Source organism: Vidua macroura, chromosome 1 (assembly GCF_024509145.1).
Source record: "Vidua macroura isolate BioBank_ID:100142 chromosome 1, ASM2450914v1, whole genome shotgun sequence".
NCBI classification, from domain to species: domain Eukaryota; kingdom Metazoa; phylum Chordata; class Aves; order Passeriformes; family Viduidae; genus Vidua; species Vidua macroura.
In genome coordinates this window covers 13,869,615-13,895,036 of record NC_071571.1, presented here as the reverse complement: position 1 = coordinate 13,895,036, position 25,422 = coordinate 13,869,615, and the positions used below count along the sequence as shown (strand labels likewise).

Genomic DNA, 25,422 nt, shown 5'->3' with positions numbered 1-25,422 from the left:
TTGAAATCTATCCAAAGTTTATTGAAGATTTAACCTATGCTAGCTTTAAAATTTTTAGCAAAACTGGAATTACAAATCTCTACAGTAACCACAGCTTGCCCAGACAGCCTTCCCTTATGCCTACTTAATAACAGGGTGGCTGTGAATTTACAGAAGACAATTAGCACCTCCTAGCATCACATACCAGTGATGTTCTTCTATCAAAGTGCTCTCAATGTTAAATGTTCTTAAAATAAATAAAATTCAAGGAAAGGCTTTTAGGGCCAAAGTTTACTCGGGTTGCAAAGCATCTGTGCTTTCTTGTATCAGAGCTCTACTTGGCACCCCATTGCCTTCCATCTGCAGATGGCACATTTCACAATCAGTTGTTTTTTGAGTGCTGCTTCAAAACACACCACCAGCAGCACAGATTAAAAATGCAATGGCAAGCAAGACTTAGATAGGCCAGGGCTGTCATATATTTCCAGGAACAAGCAGTTGCAGCAATGGCCATCAGGGTCTCAGATCATTAAGCAATGTCTCAATGTGATGTCATGCACTGATGTGCAGAGCTGTATTCCTTTCAAAACAGTCAGATTTTCAGTGTGATAAAGTAGATACAAACATGCCACTGAACAGGCATGACTGAAGCTTTGGGAAACAATTTATTGGCCTGAAAAAGCATGGAAAAGGGTCTTAACAACACCACCAGGCAGTTGCCTAGACTAGAATAACCAAAAGGTTAGTAAACAAACAGTGTTCTTTACACCTTGAAATCTTCTATCACACAGTTGAGCTGCCGGGGCCTCGCTGGCCTGACCGGCTGCTTAGATCTCTGGATAGCAGTAATAAAACACAGATGGGTTCTTATTTGCTTCAAGCTGGCAAATAACTATCACCCATTTGTATGATATAAATTCCTTTTCATTTGAACAGATTACCTGTGTCATATTAAAAATTAAGGTCTGAATTTGTATCTACCTCTGTTTACACACAGAGAGGAGCAGGAAACAAATTTATTTCCATCACACTGAAGATTGACAATGTGGCCACACCATGGCTGGTGGCACACATCCTTACCAAAGTACAGGACTAACTGAATGCCTAAAAATTTGCCCCTTTCTTCATCACTTGAGCAGGATGAAACAGCCCAACAGAAAGCAGAGTGGCGATAATCTAATATAAAAACTTCTGCTACATTTACTGGAACTTGAGCACCCTCTCTCCACAGTGCTTAACCCCAAGCAGATGAATTTGTCTGTTTCAGATGGCCCTTGAGGGTGAATAAGCAGAAACTGTCAGGTTATTTCAAAAAGTCATGGGCATAAAATAAAATGAAAGTGTGCCCTTTACCAGCCTTAAAGTTACCACCACGTCCCAATGCCCAGCCTGCTGGTTTGTTCACTTGAAGCAGATTTGTTAATTATCAGTGACACAGAAGACTGTGCCCACACAGCGCAGGGCGGTGAGGGCTGAGCAGCAGCAGTTTGTACCATCTCCTTCCTGCCACCAGCTTGCCAGAGCAGGTTGGTCTTTTCCTATTTTGTTCTGTGGTTTATTTTTTGACATCTAAATGCCACTCCTCAGGCTAAAGTTAGTGTAACCAATTTGGCTGGTCCTCTCCTTCCATAGTGCCCTACATATGGTCCTTCTCTGAGACATCAGGGAATAGATTTTTCATGAACACATGGATATTAACACACACAGACATGGTACACAAACAGGAGCAACCATGGACAGTGCCTTATAAAAGAGCTGTTACATGATTACAGAATTGCTACAGTCATCTGAGGAAAAAAATTAGCTGAGCAAGAGATCAAATTTGTTAGACTACAAATGTACTGTGGTTGTAACCTGGAAAGAGGCATAAAAAGCCTTATTCCACACTATTTTTGTTTTTCTTAACTGTCAAAGAATTTATTGGGAATAAGGCATAAAAAGGTAGGGGAGAGGTGTTAAAATCCAAAAAATGTATGAATTACAAAACTGCAAATAAAAATAGTTTCTCTGCACAAGCTTCATTAAGTTTTATCAGCTAGTATCTTGGGTTTTTACACTCAAACCACAGGTCATAAATTCACAGTAAATCCCCCATATGTTCACCAAACACCTGAATTAAATTTCTCTTCGAGTTGTAAGAAACGAAATGTGCAGCTCAAATTAATTATGCATGCAAAGTTAGTTTCTAACAAGGGCAGCTTCTTGCATGCTGAAGGATATACATTCTACCAGAATTTTCTCCTCCAGATCTCTTTCAATTTTGGCTGATTTCTACTGTTCACAGAGTTATAAAACTCATCCTCTTTTGCCATTTTGTATTTGCTAAATGAACACCGAGCATTATATATCCTTTAAAGTCTGCAGATTTTAAAGGCAACTAAATTCAGGGATTGGCTTAATGCGACAGGCAAGACATAGCATGTTACCTTAGACATACCTATACATTTCAGCATAGTAATTCCATCAAAACAGGATTTAAACTTTAGGATTTATGTCAATATGTATGCATGGGAAATCAGCTCATTGGGAATTTTAGTGTCATTCCAGTTTACCTTCACAGTGGAAGTTCATCAACTGCAATACCATGAAGTACATAAGTCTCCAAATGCACTCACTTTCTTCTTCAGTGAATAAAATTCACTGAATAAAGAGGAAATAATTCAAAATTAAAAGATACACCTCTCTCCTCCAGATTAAAAAGGTAACCTCAAATGCTCAAAATTCAGCACTTGCTTCTGATGTGATGGCCGTAAACAACGTGGAGAGGTGGGGCTGATGGGGAGGTCACTTCACCACAACAGTCTCTTCAAACTTTCCAGACTAGATTTCACTTTGAGTCCCTCTGTGGCCCTTCTGTAGCAGGGCCATCATTTTACAACCAGTGAAATACGAAGAATGCACCCAAGACCCTTTTATTGCCACCATCACTCTTCCTTATTAGCCTGTCAGAGCCTGCACACCGGAGACTGAAACCCAGTCTTACTTTTCAGTGAAATTCTTCTACTAAAAGGAAAAGCAGAGATTTTAGGAGCTTGCTATAAACATCTGAAAACAGATACTCAGCTACTGGGTTATCACACAGTCTAAGCCTTACTTTAGAGTTGTTAGATTCTGCAGATATAAGCCAAGCCAATTTTCAGCCACACACAACCTGTTACAGCTGTTTTCATAAGGTATTGCACTTTCTGAGTTAGAAAAAAAAACCCAAAAAACAAAAAGGAAAAGAAAAAAGAGAATGCCACAAAACCTAAAAGAAAACACATGACATCTCATTGTGAATTTCTTATGAGAATGTTAAAGAAATAGCAGAAATACACAGGGAAAGATTTAATGAATTATGAAAATAAGAAAACGAAAAAAAATACTAGTGATCAAGCAAGGGAGAAATATGCAGTTTTGATTAAAAAAAAAAAAACCCAAATTACTTCAAAGTCAGGTGGTGAGAAATGGGCTCTGACCTAAGCATCTTCCTATCCTAATTGGAACAGACAGTGATGGCTCCGGCGCTGTTAGGTCTGATGAACACCCACAATTAGACATCACAGGCTTCTCTGTGCCAATGTGAGAGTTGCCTGGCACAGCAATACAAAGACATTTAACAAAGACCACAGAGAAGAAATCCCCTCCTGGACCTAGCTGGCCATTCCTGTGCCAGCAGAAGGGATCATCCAGAAGATCCCTAGCAGGCTTCAGGCCATGTCAGCCTTTGTTTCCATTTAAACTAATCCAGCTGCTTTGCTAGAAGCTGTTTAGAGAGAGCTCCCTCTGATCTCTCAGGATGAGACACAGGGCAGAAGCCTTCAGCAGAGGGGCAGCAGAAGCAGCTAGGGAGCAGTCACTTCTTAAAGCACAGCAGGATTTGCAAAAAGGAACATCTGTTCATGGCCAGCAGCACCTGTGAGGTGTGAATGTTGTGACGTAGGAACAGCCCAGCTCCCTCCAGCACATCTTACACCACTCACCACTCTGTGCTGACACCGTGCTCTACACTCTAAAATCTGATTCAGAGCCCAACTCTAGCCGGCAATGATGGGTCTAGCAACATTGAAAAATAGAAAAAAAAGAAAAAATAAACCCTGATTGCACCATTTGAAGGACAAACCTATTAAAATTATTCAAATTATTCAAATTTTTCAAATTTCCAAATTTGAAAACAGATTTGGGAAAAAGGGTTTATTTAAATAATGCACCATTGAAAAATATAGTGTAAAAGGCGAAATTAAGCTCTGTTTCAATGAAAAACCTCACTTTAAAAGTATTTAGATCTTGCTTAATGCATTGACATAAGTTATATTGGAAACCCAAAAAATATTTTATGTTGTTTATTTCTCTTTAATTGGAGAAAACACTTAGTAAACAGTACCAGGGTGTTGCAACTAACAAAACAAAATAGAATGTTTTTGACTCTTGTGAACTTACCCTTAATAAAAATGACATCTTGTTTTAAAGTATTCATGAAACTACAGTATTAAGCAATACATTGCCAGACAAACACTGATCTATGGACTAAGACATCTCTTTAAAATGCCTGAACATTAAAAAAAATAATACCTTACACGAAGTTCACATGTCTTCCCCTGTCCTTACCAGCCTTTAACATAATTATAGTATAATTATTTCTGTACTTTGACAGAGGGGCTATTGCCTTATAAATCTTCAAATAATATTTTGATTGGTTTTACATTATATCTTACTTTAACTATAGGTTAATTTCAAACTGCAGAATGAGAAATTTTCCATTAAAAACAAACAAACAAAAATGCCTTGGCCTAAAGATACCAAATCTAGGTGAAAGTTGAGGAGACTCCCTTTGATAGCAGTAGGTTAGAAACTGTATAAAACACAGAAAATTGTGGGATCATTGTTTTATTTTTCAAACTAGATAACTTGCAATCTGTAAACTAAACTTTATATCAGAACTTACTGTTAAGCATTTCATCATTCAGTGCCTGTGCACACAATATGAATCAACCAAGAAAAAAATAAAATCAAAGCTAAGATTGATTACTTGAATTGATGCCTAAATTCACCCGACTGTTGCGTTCTTATGAAGTTTATCACTAAGATTTACACTGATTAGCATAAAAACTAATTAAGATTTTTAAATTAAATATTGTATGCATATGGAGAGTAGAAAAAAATCTCAGTATTATACCTTGCAAAACAAATGATTTCTGGATAAATCCTTTCAGCATTGTACTTTAAAAATGAAGATTTTAGTAAATAGATGTTTTAATCATGCTTTGCCACCACATTTCTTGATTGACTTTAAAACTATAAATTGCTGTGAAATTACAGTTGCATTTAAAAAATAATCAATTCCAGATAAGGACAGAAAAAAACCGCAATTACCTTTTATTCAAAAATTCACTTGGTTATTTAGCGAGTTAAGTGGAACTCAGCTTTTACTACTTGAGATATTTTGAAGTTATTTAACTTATTTTTCCTCTTGGAAATGCTAAATATGCCTTTTCCTCAGGAATTCTTTTCCAGATGTATTATGCAGGATGCCCAGTAATTTCTGAGGGTTTTGCTATGATTTGAAACACTGGATTAGAAATCCTGAATTCTAATATTTCCTGCCATTGGGCTGTTTAGTCTCAACCCAAGTGCAGATTTCAGAAACCCAAAAGCATGTATCTCTCATACTGCAAACAAAATACAACATTGACTTGTAACACCAATATTTTGCCAAGACAATTAGCCTGATAAAGGTTATAGTAAAGGTAATTTATTTACCAGGAAAAGATAAGAATGTAATATTTTTGCAACCAATGTAATCATTTAAAAGGCAAGTATGTAGTTCAAACTACTCACCTGGACCCTTTCTACAGGAAATACAGAGAAATAAGTTATTCTAGAGGGCAGTCACAGTACCTGTCTTTGGATGCAATTATTACTCTCAAGAGCTCATTACTTTTTTCATTGACAAAGAAGAGTAGAGGGACAAGCTCAGGACAGTTTTAGACAATTGTATTAGGGCAGATGAATCCACTCTAGATGACTAAATTGTGCTCAAGGTAGGTAGAAAATGAATCATTCTAAGAAATCTGGTACTAGGAATGCCTGGTAGGAGGTGATGGTCAACTGGCATAACAGTATAACACTTTAATCTTTTGGCAGAAAAACTCATTAGAACAAAATCAAGTTGCTCAGCCTCTCCATGTTTGCATTCACATAACCACATATGGACAGGAGCCTTTTTTAAAGCCCTGTATAAAGTTCATACAATAAACAGATCTCATTTACCTTAATATCATTTTAAGGTTTCTTTACAGAGTACACTATGCTACTGTTTGTAATTCTCTTTTATGAAAAAAAAAAAAAAAAAGCCTTAAATTTCTTAGTTTCTGAAGCATATAGAAGCATATAGGCATGCCTGAGATAAGCCAAGGACTGCAACATAACAGTTTTTGTGGTCAAGGTCTCATCAGTATGACTAATTTGTATCTCAATTTTTACATTACTTCAGTAAATGCTATGCAAATAGTATAAGGTTTTCTTGGGTAACATAATTGCCATATGCTTTTTAGTAAACAGGAAGAAATGAAACATACATAGTAAGCAATACCACTTAGCACATCAAATTTATTTTGCATGATATTGGCAGTACAAAGTTACAATAGTATTATTTCTCGTTGTTATTCTTGTAGTCTTAGGTTGATAACGTTTCATTTTGACACCATAATGGTGTCTCTGGGGATTTTGATGACAATGTGTTTTGACATCCTGTTAAAAATATATCCAAACTGATATCACTTTATTTTGTCATCATTACCTAGTTGGATTTCTAAGATACTGCTTTTTTCTGACATCTTTAATCAGAAATATTTCAGTCCAAGTGGCAAGTACCAAAAAAAAAAGTTCTGCAGATATCAAACATGACTGTGTGGCACACACTACTGCTGCTTAAACTTGCACTGGCCAGATACCCCAAAATGTAACAGACTAGTCACACAGCTCAGGGCCTCAGATCATAAAACATGAAAATGCCTTTTCTTCTACAGCATGATAATAATATAATAAATTGTACTGTAATTCTATTTCAGATGCTTGAGGCAGGAGGCCCAGCAGCAAAAACGCTGCTGTAAACCAGAACCTTCTGCTGCCGTTGGAGTGTCTGACGTGCACTCGCTTCATGGGTCCCTGTATAGAAACCAGAAATATTTCCTGAACGCTATTAAAAAAGTGAGAGCTCTAATTTGTGAGCTTTGCTGAAATGGAAATTGCTACATATGTGATTCTAACTAAAGAACAGCAATGCCAGTTCCTGTACAGAGCTCTAAAATGCATCTCTGGGCTTGAGCTTTAGCTACTGCAAACCCACTCAAAACCCACTGTCTAGACCCACTGAATCCAACAGAGCTTTCAGAATTTATGGATGAGATCTGACCAAGATTTTGGGGGAAGAAATAATGAATAATTTTCAGCTCTAAGCTTCTTATTACCAGTATGAAATTCAGGGATTAATTCTGAAACAATTTGCTATAGAAAATATCTGGTAAGCTCTCCCTGGCTGCCAGAAAGATGCACATCATACCAATTGGAACATGTCCACTTACAGCTATATCATTCAGTTTCTTCTTTTTGTTATTTACTATTTCTTCATTCTTTCTCTACAATGAATTACAGAGCAACTCCAGGGAAATCAACACATTACATGTACTGAGAAGTATATTTATTCAGCACAGCAGCTCAAGTTCTACTTACTAAAATGATTGCTGATAAAATCTTGAATTTTAAGCATTAATGCATAAGATTTTACTGCCATTCAAATCTGATCAAAGAGATTAAAGAACATTTTCTTTTCCCCGCACTCTCCTAAACCATAATACTTAACAGAAATTGCTTGTATTATCTTATTTCAGAGAGCAGGCTAGAACTGAGACAATCCCTTGATCCCAGTTCATGAATAAAGCATTTAATGGACTGCACTTGTCAAAGGACACACTAAGCATTTGATCTATGCAGTAAACAAATATCTATGAAAAGCAACCCTCCCCAAAAAAATTGCCATCGCAACTCATTATTTAAGATATTTTCCTTCCTTCCTTCCTCTCTTGTTTCAGGATTAAGACTCTGAAGGCATTGATGGAATGACAGAATAGCATTGAGATAAAAACAGTTTTTCAAACAACTGATGGCAACAATTTATATTCCAGGAAAATAGCTAATCAGGCCACCTATAGTTCATATACAACCACTCTCCAATAGGAGGAATTAGTTGTTACAACACTAGAAAATGTGTAATTATTAAACAAGTGACAGAAGACTAAGTTGTACCCTGACATTCCAACACTCTCCACATCTTTTTTAAGAGTTTCCTTTGGGAATTTCCAGCAAAGGAGAACTTCTGCCAGCAGAAGAAAATTAAACTAAAAAACTATGAGCCTACATAACTATGAACCCAACTGACCTGAAGAATTTGACACATATCTACAAAATCCTCTTTCATGCTCTCAGAAGACAAGATGAAATATTATAAGCAAGTAACTGAAGCTATTACCATAAGCAATACTGCACAGCCAGTTCCATTTAAATGCGAATTATAGACTTGTTTCTACTGGCATCGACCGTTCTTCACTAGGCAAAACCCTAGTAGGCTGAAATGTCTGAGAGAAACATATACAAGACTATGTCAATTTTAACAAATACATTTATTTAAAAAAAGTATTATAACTATTTTTTCTACTATATTTTTTCTACCTCAATTTTAAAACTCAGTGTAGCTTCTTCAATTATCTTAAAAAATAAGAATTGCAATTAATTTCTTAAAAATCTTTTTCAATACAATGAGGCTTATTAATGCAATGATCTGTTAAATGACAGACTAATGAAACATCAGCACAAAACTGCACTGGTATTTAAGATTAATCTTGGAAATAAGCTCATAATGTAGTACTGACTTTGTAATTCAAGGGTTATATTGTATCAGGTCACACTATTTTTTTTTTCATGTGTGACTGCCATGATCCTGCAAAGAGAGAAGCAGTACCAGACATTGTACATCATTTGTGTAAGCTCCAGCCTTCTTTACTTCTCCCATAAAAATGGTAAGAGAAACTCCATGAGTATCTACTGGAATTTTCAAAAAGAACTAAGGCAAAACATAGCTTCCAGAGAGCAGTTTATGTTGCTATGCTGCTAGCTCAGATTAAGTTCAGTTCCCACGAATTTTCCCATTTGAGCTACACAGTAATTTGCTTTCCAGGGAAACCAAAACCAGGAATTAGAGTCTATGTAAGGAAAGAATGATAAATACCCATAGTAAGGAGGACTCACAAAGATCTGATTTTGCTGCACTTTTGCTATTTACTTTTTATTATTTTTGCCAGATTTTTGCATCATTAAGCATTACTCAAATAGCAGGACCCCTATCTGCAGCAGACACTGCACAGACTGCCTACAACCAGACCTTAGCCAAAGATTTCACAGTTTAAGAACAGATTTGCTCTTGCACAATGGAGGCACACACACATTTGTGAAATGTTCATTTCCCCCAGAACAAATGCATACAGAGAGGGCTCAGCTCAGTGACTGACTGACTGCAAAAGGAGCCAAGCTATACAGGACTACCCTGGAGACACCTAAAACCAGATGAATTAGATATTAGAGCAGGCTGCTGAAGTCAGAATACCTGAATTTAGTACTTAGTAATGAGACTTGAAGAAATTCTGTGGGATTTAGGTGTCATCCAAACTAATGGAGATGGTCACGTCAAAGTTGCTCACTAGGTCAGGAGCTGACTAGCACACAAGATGGTGATGGTATCTACCCTGACTATGAAAAGAGCTGGCAGAAAAAAACTGTGAGTGAGGTAACTTCAAACTCATTTTTCCTATGTTGAAGTTGAGTAGATGCTTTTTACAATCCATCATGATTGATAAAAAGGAGACAGTTCAACCCCTTCCTGTCTTCACAGTAGGCAAAACTTCAGCCACCCCTACACACATGGGAAGGGAGGTCAAGGAAGTCACAGCACCTGGGGAATTTACTTCATTTGCATCATTTTTAATGCCACTCTGATTAAGAGACAATGTAGAAGTATAAGCAACTCCCAGAAACCATTCTGGGCATTTTTTAAATCAAATGATACTTCCCTTTGTTGTGTACAGCTGAATGCTTCTTTTCCAGCTGTAAAAGCTGGTACTGAGAGAACAATACAACTCTTTAGCTCATGGTACTTACTTAAAACAAACCAAATGGCATGTCATATTGTAGCTATGGCTCTATTACTAGTGACCAATTCCTGTTGCACTTTTCCAGTTACATCACTCCTAGTAAATTACTTGATATAGACCAGGCATAAAATGAGCAGAAAACAAAACTTTGGCCATTTTAATTTAAATTCTCATAATGGCAGGTCAAATTTATGTGAACTCCTTGGTGAATTGGTTCCTTTATTAGTACCCAGTTTAATTCAAATCAGAGTCTTCTACAGAAGATTAATTAAATATTAATCAAAAGTCCAGGGCAGTCTAAGCTTCTGTTCCATTAACCTAAATGTGACTCAACACAGAACCACAATGCCTTTTCTTCCCCCTGCTCTGTTTTAAAGAAGGCTTTTAGTTTTTTTCTCATTATGGTGCAACTCCTTGTAAATGCAGACATGCTATTTGCAATGTATGTTTAAAGGTCATGATTCTTTTTCCTTTTCCAATTAAAGCTGCTCTTAATCACAATTATGCTTTCATGAAACAATTAACAGAAGTCAAAACTTCTTTCCATCAATATGTTTAAGACACGTACAGTGTATACCCCCTATTACCACTGGTGTCACTGAACTAATTATGTGATGTTAAGGTTCACCTTCTTGGGTGTAAATTTTGGGTTGAGTTGACACTAAAAAGAAACATCAATTTATTAGGAGATAAAACTTGTTCCACAGAAATGGAACAGCTGTGTATATAAATTTATTGCAGCTTAATGTTCTCACACATAAAGCAATTAGAGCTTTCTGACAGACAGACTTGCTAAGTATAGTGTGGAGCATATAGTAATATGCAGTTACAGGCACAACATACTTAAGAGTGATCATATATATTCTGTAGAGTAATATCAATTTCTCAAGTCTTCCAATTCTAGATGTGTCCTTAATTAACATAAACGCATGCTTATAACCATGTGAAATTTTCCTTTTCTGCGGAGGAACCTTTTCATGCCACGTCATTTTATTCAGAGACACCTCTTGTGCTTAATTTGGCTTCTCCTTCTGCATCAATAGATACAGCCTAGGGCTGGTTCCTTTAGGTGGGCAATTGTTTCAAGGCAATAATGCTGTCATGAGACTGCTTAAAAGAAGATCCAAAAGTAAAACCATATACATGGTGTTTGGGATAAATACTTTTATTTCTGGAACCATAAAATATGAACTCATGGAACAAGCTGAGTTCATCTAGCATCATTTCCTCTCATCATCTGCTCCCAGCTAGCTGTAGTTGCCTTCAAACAGATTCCAGGATATTTTTCCTTCCTATCTTTCCTATAGGACAATTATATTTAACTTAAGCTAAGGATTGTGGTTTTAAGGCTATTGATCAGCAAGACTAGCAATGGAAACTGAGCATTACGGAGCAGTTGTGATCCCAACTAATGGTATTTGATATATTTTTGTAGCATATTGGAAGCTTGAGAAATACTAGATCTTAGACAAGGATACATGGGTAATTGAGATGATAATCTTCCAGCTGATGGGCTAAGTGGTTAGACTAAATGGAGTTTTTCAAAAGATAGTCCTGAAAAAAACCTCAGAATTTCACTATGTGTAGGGGTACAGACATGTTGGTTTCTACAGGATCAAATTAAGTGACAGGAGATTATTACTATAAAATAATCCCATTTTTTTTTTAGGCTAAGATTCTCAAAACTGTTTAAGAAAATTGCAGTGTGTTTCACTCTTTCTTTGAACTGATGTTGAAGTTCTGCTCTCTGAGCAGAATGTTCCTGTCCCAACCTTTGAGCCACAAAGCACTCATGAAATTACAGTTATCCAAATCAAAGAGCTGAACGAAAAATCATGTTATTTCCTCTTTCTTTTCTATTCTTTTCTTCAAATGGGCTTGCTTTCAGGTAGATCAGTGCCCTGATCCCTCTGTGAGCTCTACCACAGTCAGGGACATACAATATGGGGCAGAGAAAAAGGCAGGAGTATGGCTTTTTCACTGGAAATTTGTCCATAGGGTGTCCTGCACTAATTGTGTGTTAACACAAGAAGTATTCAGATCCTCAGGCAGCCTTAAGGAAACCAGGGTAAGGTAGAAGAGGAACCTAAGAAAGTACCTCTGCAATGAGAGTCTGGAAATCCACTTACTCACATGAGGAAGACAAATCAGTGGTGAGATGCTCAGAGTCCTTCTCAAATTGAAACATTAAGAGCTGAAGCAAAAATTTATGAACAAAGAAGATAGGCAGGCATGTACTTTTTACCCATTTTATAGCTCAAAGGGATGTGGTCATCCTCTGCCAAAAAAGCAGCATGAAACCCCCTCTAAAATGAGGGAAACTGCACAACTATACAGGTGACAACTTAAGCTTTGATGGTGCTGCTATCATTAGACCATCAGAAATGCGTAAGTGGTGCCAAGACACCCAGCATTTTCATTTCACTGTCTTTTCTGCTTTTGTCTTTGAGATATGACATGGGTCAGTGAATCTGACCACAGTGCATAAGCCAGGAATTCTTAACTCTCACCACTTTGGAAAAGCAATTCTTAACCTGTCTCTGCTGCAGGTGCAGAAAACACTATCTGAAAAATTCAACAATATTTAACTTCAGCAAAGCACTGACCAGTGCTTCTGGAAGAATCCTGAAGATAAAAAAAGTCAACAACCTAACAAACTATTCTCCATTTTGGAATCTTTGCAGCATACTAATTGAAGGTAACTGGCAAATAAAAAAAATGTTATTTTTAGTACTGTTGTTAAAAACAAAATTTGAGCTACTACTGAAATTTAAATCCCTTATAAAAAGACTCTTCCTAGTAATTAAACATTTCTGCAGTTCCAGACTATTTCGTTCAGGGAATAATTTATTCTTAACAAACTTTAAAAGAACAGCCTATGTCCTATTTCTTTCATTATATACTTAAAAACCTAAATTATGGAGCAGTGGTGGGGTTTTTTGCTGTTTCTCTTTTTTTTTTTTGGAAAACCATCACCTACCTACCACACTAAATAGATTCCTTTCCACTGTGCTGACAGCTGTTTCCCAGGTAACCAACGTAGCTAGAAGTTGACTTCAAGCAGTGCAGGGGAACCAGTACTCACATCCCTTCATTTACATGTTTTGAGGAGCCCTTTTTAACAGCTGCAGTGTCCCCAGTGCCCCCAGCAGTCAACAGGAGCTGGGAGTATCCAGGAAGTAATTGAATAAAGCTCATCAGCAGTCAAAAATACCAGCTAAGGGCAATTTTATATACAGAACAGTAAATGCCATTGGCAGTTGGAAATTAAAACTATCCTCAGTGGTAAACCAGCAGGATTAGACTTCACACGAGCTGTCACTTTTCACGGGTTCTGCCTGATTCCTCCCTTCTCCATAAGGGAACTGGGAGAAAAGCGGCAGGCGTTCTGTTGCTTCCTTCTATAATCAGGAGTCATTGTCCCCTCAACTTCTGAAAGCAGCTGTTTAATACACCTTATTTCAGAAGTCAGATTTCATCTGCGGTCAGCCAGCATTCTTCTGGATTTCATGGTGACTGAAGTACGTGCAATTCCAGTAATTTTTTTGTCCACCTGCACTTTGGTGCTGTGTATTAATTGAAAACTGAATTACTCTGTAAGGCACTGGCTACATTTGAAAGTATCTGTTACACTTCTCTGTTGTTCTGGTTCAGGCAATTACTTTTTAGATCCACAGCATCCAATGCTGCAGTGTAGAGAGCTGACAGAAAAGATTATATATTGAACAATTGAACAGTGCACTAAAGGAGCAGGATTTACCCAATAAGCATACAGTTTTTATTTCCCTAAGATAATGAAAAAGCTGTATCTTTGGGAAATTCAGTGCCAGATGTAAGTGGGTAGTATTGCTGATCAGTCAGCTCCTAATAATGCTTGTTAAGGAAACTCTACTGAGCTTAGGTAGGTTTATTTTTATGAAGAGAGGAATACACTTCTTTCAGTTCTCCCACCCCCTGAGAGACTCCCCTTTTATTATGCTGGAGTATGGGGTTACAGATCCAACAAATGGGATGATCTCAACAATTATGTAGGAAATGCACAATGCCATACATGAATGAGCATATGCACACCTGGCACATGAAGACAGCTGAAAGTCTTGAACAATTATTGCGCTCTGTTTTAAAATAAAATCAGGCTTTGGCATGTGGAACACAAAGTTATTTGCTCACGTTGTGCTCAACTGTTCAGATATTCAGTCATCCAAGAATTTCCTATTCACAATTTCATTTCAGACACTGCTTTTTTTTCCAATGTTAACACAATGGTCCCTTACAGTTAGCTGCAATTTTATGTTCTTGTTCTCCTAGTTTGGATTTGACTGCTGTCCAAATAGACCTGCTTTGAAAATTGACATAGTCTTCTCCCTTTAATACTCCATGAAAGACAGACCGACCACTTTGCACAGTAAAACAAATGTCATCACAACCATTCCAGTTTCAGCTAGAAAGACTCAATGGTGCCTCTTATCCAAATAAGCATATCTAGCAAATAATCTACCACGCTCTCAAATTCCTGCTTTGCCACAAGCTCTGAGGTCAGACCTCCTCAGCCAGGGTCCAAGAAGCAAACAGTGATGAATGGAACCAGCCTGTTTTATGGTTTCTTAGTGCCTGTGGTGGAAGATACACCAGGACACCCTGAATCTGGCCCATTTCCCTGTGGAACACAGTGAGTCTCTGTGAGACAGTCACTGCCACCCTGGAGCAGTACAAATAGGAGCAGCAAGAGGAAGAGAGTAAGAGAAATTCTTTCTGTTTTATGTCCTCACATGGGCATGGAAGAGGGCAGAATACGATGTATTTCAGTACTGTCCCACAGTTTCTTCATCCAACATCTATTATGTTGGTATAATAATTTCAGGGAACTTCTAATCAAGTTTCTTAAAATGACATTGTGTTAAGAGCAGATCACACCATTTTCCTAAAGACAGTGATTTTAATGTATTTCCTGCCTCAGAAATATGCACTGGAGGTTACTGATTTCTAAGACCAGTTAAGAATTGGAATTTCTATGAAGTACAAAATCCAGAGTCGGGTGAAAAGTCAAATACTAAATTCTTCCATGAAAGAAGCAGCTTTGGAAAAAGCTAGGATGCAGAAATGGAGCTACAGGCTCTCATGGACTGCAAATGAAGCAGTTTATCTGGTTATTCTCCAATACTGGATTTTTCAGTAAAATGAGGTATTTCATGATGTACACCACAAAAATTCAAGCAGAAGTAAGAATATACTGACTTATGAGAGACAACATTCAGTAATAAGTTGCCACAGAAGACCATATCCATGCTACATGGTGGTATCAACATGAAAAAAATTGTTAAACACATGAAAATATTTTATCGTGGATTGAATTGCCTGATCTGCAATTACAATATGTTACAATTACATGTTCATAATGAAATATTTTTAATACAGAAAAATTAAAACATATCTTTTGGGAGGTTCCAAGGGTTTACTAAACTTTCCTCATCAACAAATTTTATTATAAAATAATTAAGTTTAAAATTAAAGAAAAAAATTGTGAGAAAAATAAATAATTTATTCATTTGTTTTATAAATCTGTGGCAGCCATCTAAAAATCCACTGGAAAAGCATCCACTTTCAATATCACTGGTGAAAAAATCCCAGTCCTCTTCAGAAATAATGGGCAATTTATGCTTTCTGAAATTAGCTACTACAGCATAATTGCTGGGTGAGGCATACAGCATTTTACAGGCTGAGTTTTTCCTCAGAACGAGATCCTGAGACCGGTTATAAAGGTGTCATCTTCTGTAATCACTTTTAGTGCTCAAAGCAATTACTTTTCAATGGGAAAAGCAAGTAAGAGAACAATAGTATACAAGAACAGAGTTCAGTGGTTTGTAAACCTTGACACTTCATATAATTCATTTATTGACCGAATTGATAAAAGAAGTGTGTTATGATTAAAGGACTACAACGCTCATCTCAGATGGCACATAGAGCACTGTGAAGCTGGTGGCTGGTAAGCAGAATTTAGAGAAGAAGCTTGTTTAAGATCTATCCCTTCACAAGGACCTTTCCCTCCTCTGTTCAAACAATGTGAGAGTTTTGTACGGGTATGATCATGTAAGGGAGATGAGAAACAAGAAACACTTCACCTCCTGCTTCATTCTCCACTAGCAAGCAAAGGGTGTCTGAGATGAAGGGGGAATGAGGCAGAGATGATTAGGAGTATTCATAGGAAGTCTGGGAGAGGCAGGTGCTGCTCCTGCAACCGTGGTGTTTAAAGTCAAGAAAATAAACTGCCAAGTAAAAACATATGGTAGTAGACCAAATTTGCTGAATGGAATGTACATTTTTCCCCTACCTACTCTCTCCCAGAGACTTTGGTTTTATGTGTCAGAGACTTTAAACAATAATAGGCCACTGCAGGAAGCAAATGTTAATGACCATAGTGTGAAAGAGCTGTTTCTGAGTAAAGGAAAAGGATTTCTAGAGGTTTTAGGCTATTACTGCAGGTCAGTACACACATCTGCTCTTCAAGAGTGTAGCTCCATGGTTTTTCCTTTCAGGGCATCCAACCACCTGCCTTCTGCAGGAAGAAAGTCAACGGAACTGGGTTGTGAGGATGCTGGGGAGGGGGAAAAGCGAGGAGAGCAGAGCAGTGAAAACCAGCTGAGTACTCCTTAATCCTGTTTTAGCTGGCACAAAAGAAAGAAAGAAAGAAGACGTTATCCAAGACAACTCTGCCTCTCAGCTCTTATTTTCTTCTGCAGATCACCTATTACAGAAATGAAGTGAAAAAGACTGTGGAGAACTCATATGGGAGAAACCAAATTTTTGAGAAGCAAATTTAAAATAGAGGAGACTTAAGGGAACTTCAGGGAGGGAAGAAGGGGAACAAACATATGTTTATGGAGATACCAGGAGATTTAAAGGTTGATGAAATACTTATGCATAAATCTGAAGGGGAGACAGAGAATAGCATAATAAAATGTGACAATATTACTGGAGAAGGTACTGGGAAAATATGGAAAAAAGAATGGGGTTTAGGGATTCTATAAAGAAGCTATAAATAATAATGTGAGAATCATCTCACTTAAATTTCAGACATCTAAAGATAAATTTCTGAGTGAAACATTGTCAGTTTTTATTCTAAGGACAAAAATCAGTACACAGAGACCATGAATGATGGGTGTAAAATTTACCTTAGATACTTAAGGATCCCATAGGACATGACCCCTAGAGAGGTTTCTTTCTACTTGATATAAGAGGACTTTGGAAGAAGTCAAACTTCAGAAAAGACTCGAAGTCTATGAGAACAAGACTAAAAAGGTGAAGACAAATGTTTTAACTGAGTGAGAACCAGACTAAGGTAAGTGAAGGCAGAAGTAGAGAGGAGACAAACCACTGGACAAATCACACAAGTGTGCAGCGATGGAAAGCTAACAGAGGAAAGAAACACTTGAGGAGCAGAGATCTAATAGAAAGTTGGTTTCATTCAATTTTTGAATGTGCAATGAAATAAAGAAAGTTTCACCTCCGAGATCACAGCCTTCATACTTGGAAATACAGTGTTCCTTTGGTTTTAGTCTGAAAACAGTATGTGCATAAAAGCAGTTTTTCCTTTTCAGAAGACTAACATCTAACAGCATAGGACTGGAAGTTCAGGAAAATCCACCAACCCCTGCACCCTGTAGCCTCAGGCTTAGCAAAACTACTCCAGAAAAATCCTCCTTTTCCACCTCCTAGCCGGGAACAGTGTAAAGCTAGAGAAAAAAATTAAAACTCTCCATACAAAAAGACAGTAAAAGTATATGAAACTCATTGTGCCACAGACAGAGACTACAGGCATCAGCAAGACAGGCTACATAAAATGTCTACGTGGGTGCTTTGAGAACTACACTTCACATTACAATGAAAACAAACCTTTCCCTTTCACATAGAGGTCTCCCAACAATAAGACATTAGGAAAATGTGTCTTGACTTCAAAAGGGGTGTCCAGGCCATCCTTGAGTTTTAGTGGGAAGTACCCGAGCAGTGTTTGTCAATGCAATAAGGAGCATCAGCATTTCCCAAGAGGTGATTAAGCTCTGAAACTTCAGACAAAAGCCCTGTCCCCAAACACCTGCCTTGAAAAGTCAAAGTAATTCTGGCCTTTCAGGTGAATAATGGATGACATGAAGCATGGGATTAATTAAATATACCATAAATTCAGAACAACAGATACAAACAACAAACTGTGATCTTGTCTGCTTTCAACTTCCTCTTGGCAATACCAACAAATCAAAGACCCAAAGGTTAATATCACATACTTTATTTTCAAGACAACAGCATGGAAAATGGGCAGTCACAGGAAAAGTAAACTAGATATGATTAAAGAAATGTTATGACCTTTGTGAGACTTTGAGGACTGCTGAGCAGCCTGCGAGTTAATGTGACAGATGAGAGAGATTGCTGTTTGTTTACAGCATGTCTAAATGCAATAAAAGAACCTACAGAGGAAGAAAGTAACAAAGAACAATTCTCCCCAGCTGAGTGTCCCTTCCCCGAGTCAGCTTCCCTGTTTTTAAGAGAGAAAACGCAATGCATCTATGCTCTGAGCCCCTGAGTCACGTATTTATAATTTATTAAGAGGTCAAAAGTGGCATTTGCTGGGCCTCAGTGTTCAAAACTCCTTGAATTGCTCTAAGAACCGAGACTCTGTTTAAATTCAATAACTAGAGCTTATTGAACACATCCATTATGACAGGAAGTTCACCTGCAGCAAAACTACAAATTCTGTGCTGCACATTGTTCGAGACCCAGGATCAGATTCTCTACAAGAAGCTTCAGCATTAGGTATTTCAGGGCAGTCATACCAGGAGACATGAGCTCAGAGAATGCACTTAAATGCTCTTTGATCCAGTTTTCTCTTTTTCTCTCTTTCCTTTTATCCATGTACAGTATTCTAAACAGGCTTTGCCAAAATATGAAGTACTTTGCATATCTTTTGTGTTTGACTGGTCTTCTTAGATTAAAATAAAAGCTTAATGAAAGTCGACAAAGAACAGCCTGTAACATTTTAAAAGATACGTTCAAACATTAAGTGATTCATCCTCACTGGCTCATTAAGAAGAGGAAATTGCGGCAGAATTCAGTGTTAAAACCACTCAAGGAGTAGATGACAGATCCAGGATCAGTTCTTATAAATCACTGTCTCTCACCCTCACTCTCAGTCCCAGCCCTGCAATAAACCTCTGTGGGAAAGTTTCCTGGGCCAGCTCGGAGCCATCACGTACTCAGAATGGGCTGTCACAAGTTGAGAAATATGCTCATCCTTTCTTCTTAGCATTTCACCAAAGTCTCAGCCCTTTCAAACACCACTTATGATTTCAATAATCCACCACGGTAAAAGTCATTTGTGGAATTAGATATATTGCTAGCTATTGAAGTATCTTCTATTACCTATTAGTGCACTGTGGAGCACATCAATACGGAGCCCAGATATTACAGCAAGGGACACCCTGGAAATGCCTAAGCAGACTGATCAATTTAATCTCTGTTGCAATACAGTGCATTAGTGGGATGGCTAATTTTTTTTTCTTTTTTCTTGGCATAGCTTAGGGAGCTCAGAATTAGGACAAATATTCTCTTTTCTCCTCAACAAATGCTTAACAAATGACAAAAGTGACAGCTTTGAAAGATTGATTTTTTAAAAATGAGGTTCTGTATGGTAGCTTATGAAAGCACTTCAATTTAGAATGATTATTAATCAACCATCCGTTCAGATAATTTTCTAATTTAGGGGAAAAAATCTATATTCTGTCTCTTACATCCCCATCAGGTACTAAAGTATGAATGTCAGCACTTATTAACAAACACAAATAAGAGAGCATTATCTGATGCAGAGAGACAGAGTTAATGCTGAGATGTAATACTTCTACCTGACAGAAGATGTTCTGAATTTTAGTACAGAAGAGTTATAATCTGAACTTTAAATATTTTATTATATTGCAGTCATAAACACCATACATGTATGAAATGGCAAACCTATTCTGACAAACTGGAAAATAATTGCATGCTCTGGATGCTCTCTCTGGTTAATTCTACATAGAACAGAGACCTAATTTCCTATTAAAAAAAACATGAGATAATAAAGTAGCAAGTGCAACTAAGGACAAAAAGATAAGAGTACAATACCAACAGCAGAACTGGAAAATAAAATTTTAAACCTGAAGAATTAAAAGATATTTTGACTGACACATTTATAAGACTGTCGTTACACTGATTTATTGTTGTGTGGTCTATCTACTTTGTTTGCCCAGCATGAATACTGTGAAAATTGGAAATATAATGTGAATATTTATCACCACAACATTATTCTGAAACAAGCCAAAGCACTCAAGTAGTATGCAAATACCATAAATTAGTTTTCTAAACGAAGTGAATTTAAAACTCAGTCCAGAGGAGTTATGTGGCTAAATCAGATGAGAACAGAAAAGTATCTACAAAGTATCCTCAGTTTCCTGGCCAGCTTTTCCAACTGACTGACTGTCAAGGCAAAGAGGAATGCTACCCTTGCTGCAGCCATGCTTAACAGAATAAAACCTGACTTAAAAACAATAGTTGCATGTCTGGGGGACTGTTCTCCCTTGAACTGCATAGGAAGTTTCAGAAGGAAAACTAAAATAAATGTAAAACTCCAACAATATATTCTTGGAGGCAGACACTTTTAACTTGGAGGCTACATAATTTTCAGGAGTGACTCCTAATCCTTTCTAAATGGACCTTGGAATCATGTCTGGTTGAAAAATCCAAGTTTATTGTGACATATATATACATAGGCATAATTTATGAAGGAAGACAGGCAAACACAGTTGTAACACAAAATATGTGGCAAGGGAGTCATTTACTAGTCTTTCATACAAAATACAAATTTATTACTAAATGTCTATGCCTAAAACTCAGTATGTAGTACATCATATTTTAAATTATTAACATCTCTGCTGGAGAAGCTTCCTTCATAAAATATTTACACAGCACGTCTCAGGACTCTGTATTTTGCCAGCAGTTACTCAAAGTGTAAGATAAATATAGTTAGCAGGTCATTCTTTCCCTTGATAAGCTATTCTTTTCAATAAAAAAAACAGCCAAATGTTTAAGCTATGCTACTGCTATGGCCTTTGTTATGAAATACTGCACTCCAATATAATGATATATTTTGACCTCTGAGAGCCGTCAGGGTCAGAGGGCATCACTTTTGCTAATGACAGGGCATGGCTGTAAAACACAAGAAGCAGGCATGTTCCAATTACTTTCCCAATTAGCAGCAACAATCAATGCAGCTGCAAAAAGCCTTAAGGAAACTGGCAAAATGTTGCAAAGTATGGATATGATTCTCCTTTCAGGAACAAGCTCAAGAACAATAAAAGCATTAGGAGTCCCTTGATTTTTTTTCAATACTACAAGAGCATTATTACCCTTTATTTCAAACCAGGCAATCTGGAAGTGTTGCCTTTTCAAAATCCAGATAGCTCTCCAAAGCAAACAAGAATTACATAACTTATTCTTTTCTAACCTAGGCAAGAAGAAAGCTTCATGGTCATTTTGCTAGGGAAAGGAAATAGAATTTATGATGCAAAATTCAAATATGTTGGACTTATACTTAAAACTAAAAATAATTATGCTCTAATTTTTCAGAGTGTGAAAATGTCCTGTTCAATGGAAAAAGAGTCTCCAGCATTTCAAACTCTTGGCAAACAGTTGCCTGGTCTACTAAAAATCTTCTGAACACAGTATGAGAATTCTCTTGGCATTTGTACGTTCAGTTTGTCAATGTCAAAACAAAATTTAAAAGAAGATGTAAGACACCAGAAAAACAGAACTTGAGCGTTAAATGTATTTTAAAACAAAATAGACTCAACTGTACCCAAGACACATGCATTTTGAAATACAGGAGATGCTACTGTTACCAAATGTTGGGCAACATAATTTCAAAATGCATTTGAACCACTTTTTTCATGTTCATAGTTTTCTTTAGGATATGAATTTACAACTATTTGGATCAGTTTTGTATTAAAGTTAATTGAAATACAGGAAAATCATGATGAAGTAGCATTAATTTTAAATTTCACAATATACAAACATCACTTTCTACTGTGGGCTAAGTTTTCCACAGCAATATCTTTCACATCCCAAACTCATGGAAGCATAGAAAAGCAAATTCTGTCATCATTCCATTTAATTTTTGTATTAAATTATAGAAAAGAGACATCTTTTTAATTTAAAAAATTACAGGCCATAGAAGAAATGAAAATTATCTTCATGTCCCTTACTCACAGAAATTATTAGCAATAATGCAAACGAATTTTTTTTAATATTCGGTGAGAAAGAATGCTGTCAATTGAATAGCAAATAAGATTATTGAAGAGTAAACACCTACATAATTTTTTTTTCAAATTTGCAAGAGTAGATTATTTGTGGTTTACAATTTCTAAGAGATGGTCTGAGGGTTTTCTCTGGATAAGTACTTTGAAGTGTAATGTCTACTGTAAAACAGCAGAAATTCTAAAATCTATAAAAAAACACAATGTGCCAACATTTCAAGGAAATAAATGGGATCATCTCAACATGACTTCATTGTAAGGAAAAATTGTGAAAATAGTGTTAAAAGAGGCAATCAGTCGGATTGAGTGGTAGCGTGATTAATACCAATCAACACTGTTTAATAGAAAACAGGTCTTCTTGGGAAATTTCATACCATTTTGTGATGATATTACAAATTCAGTAGATAAAGATAACTTTTGAAAATACTTGCTTTAATTTCTGTATAAATATCTCTCCCTTTATCTCTCTGATGAAAAAGTAGCACGGCACAAAATCAACATGGCTCATTTATTAAACATGTTAAAGAACACTGAGAATCTGAAAAACAATTTGTTAGTTGGGAACCTCTTTGGTGACACTGTAAAGATGTGCATTATGAAGAACCAACAAGACTGAGCAGCAAACTCAAGGTATGTATGAAAACCTTCAGAACAAAATTCTGGCCAAAAGTGATGACTAAAAATATCTTAGTAATCCCAATAAACAACCAACAGAAAATGGATTCTTACATGGCAACTCTGAGCTTGTGTATTCAGTGGATTCTTGCACCTGGATGTGCAATGAAGGAGCAGAAAAGTCACATATATCTGCATGTGACATTGATAACATTAAAAGAAAGCAATCTGCAATTTCTGTCACCACACTTTCAACTGAATGTCTATTAGAAGAACAGAATATACATTAAGAGTGACAAACCTTTGGAATAATTTACAGTATATGCAGTTATTTTTTCTCTCATCTGAAACCCAAAATTGAAATTAGATGGATTAGAAATACCACGTTGAAGAAGGAAAAGAGGAACTGATTAAGAAAACTCAGACCAGCAAACCTTTTTTTGCACAGGGAATATATTTTTGCACAAAGAAAAATATCCTTTCAGTGTTGATAATGCTTTTGTAGTTCACAGGAGGTGTGTGACTGAAATAAATTTTAATGCTCTTTGTAAAATTATTTCAATGCAAAAAACAAGAGAATAAACACATGTTCTTCTATGTTTACTGATTCTATCTCCTGCATTTCAATATTATTCATTAGTTCTATTGTGTTTTAAATGAGACTATTTCAAACTATGGTTCAAACCACCACTGACATTACCAGGGACCAATGCAGCCTGCAGGCTCAATGAGAGACTGAAACCCAAATTGTAAACAAGATTGTAACAATAGGAACAAGCCTGCATCAGCTCTGTGTAACAGTGAGCAAAGCAACTTTCACCTTCAAAAAATCACCTGGCTCAGACCAGGCCCAGAGTTCCCAGCTACAACAGATAAATCCTAACATAGAATTTCTGAAGCCAAAGAGACACTTGACTATGCAAGTACCTACTTTATTTACTTCACCTATGAATCAACCAAGAGCAGTAGTAAGGTAAGAATTAATTTTTCTTGCTGAAAGATTTGCTAATAGTTGTGGAATCTGCATGATAATACCCCCTCATTGCAAAAAGTAATACATGTATTATTTTAGATGAGCAAATGAGCTCCAGATAGGAAAACTTAAAAAAAAAGAAAAATTTTTTGTTTGCTATGCCTTGTAGTTACTTTCCTCAGCATGTATGTGTTTGGCTGTGTATTTGTACACACACAATTAGGTCTGTGCAACTGCAGGAGCACTGCAGAGTTCCCTTTAGAATCAAAGCTCTCTAGCTGACATGAGGCAGATCTCTAGCTCTATTCCATTTTGTACTGGACAGCAGTAAATTGAAATTATGTCTAGTGTGGCAGATTCCTCAGCAAGTCAAACTGCTTAGGCTGTCACTCCCTTTGAACTTCTCTCCTCAGGTGAGAGTGCTGGGGAGAGGAAAGGAGGGAGGAAAGCATCCCTCGGTCTCAGCTGTCTCAGGGACACAGGATTACAGCTGGTCCCAAGAAAGTCTTACCTGTTTTTTACCGATTGCAATCTCAGAAAAATAAAAAAATGACCCACAGATAGATAGAAACAACTTCTTGAACTTGACCACAGAACCTTCCCCATGGCTTTGCTAAAAATCGTGTCTTGCACATGAAGGTGGCATTGTAATTGAGGAACACAAAGAATTAGAGAAGGGTAAAGAATTAGAGAAAGGCCCCTCAGATGCTAAGCAAAAGCTAATTCAGCAAATAGAGCAGAGAGCAGAGTATCCTTCCTTAAAATTATTCACTATACATTTCCTGATCTTTTGTGATATCAGTGATGTGATCCCCCTTTCCACCCACCTCTTTTTGCTCTCATTTCTCATATACAGACCCTGCCAGCACAAGCAGAAAGGATGAAAGGTAGACTGAAATATGCTTCCATATGGCAATGCATTGACCTCTGAGACACCGCTCCGGATTCACACTTGCAAATAGGTCTAAAGAATTTCCCCTTTGAAGAGCAGACAGAGCAGCCCCTCTCTGCAAATTACTGAGCTGGGGAAGTCGAGCATTCAAGCACTGCAGTATTTCATGCTACATGATTGAGGAATTGCTCAAATTTTAAGACATTACTAACAACTATCAGTTTCACATTAGCAGAAGATTAAAGTTGAAATATTGCAAAAAAACCCCAAAATCCTAAACATTTTTTAAAAATCGTTTTTATGTGATGAGTGAGAATCTTAAAGAGAAATTTTGTTCGTCACACACGCCCTAGGTCTGCATTGTGCTTGTGCTTTCCAAAGCTCTTAAATTACCAAACAAAAAACAGGTGTTTTAGTTCTTATGGTACATCTGTCAAATTCATGCCACATTGT

General features: G+C 36.9%; 1 protein-coding gene across 22 annotated transcripts in view; it reads right to left on the bottom strand.

The window, feature by feature from the left end:
* The window catches only part of PARD3 (par-3 family cell polarity regulator), a 443,499-nt gene that overhangs the window by 18,865 nt on the left and 399,212 nt on the right, over positions 1-25,422 (bottom strand). The window lies entirely within an intron of this gene.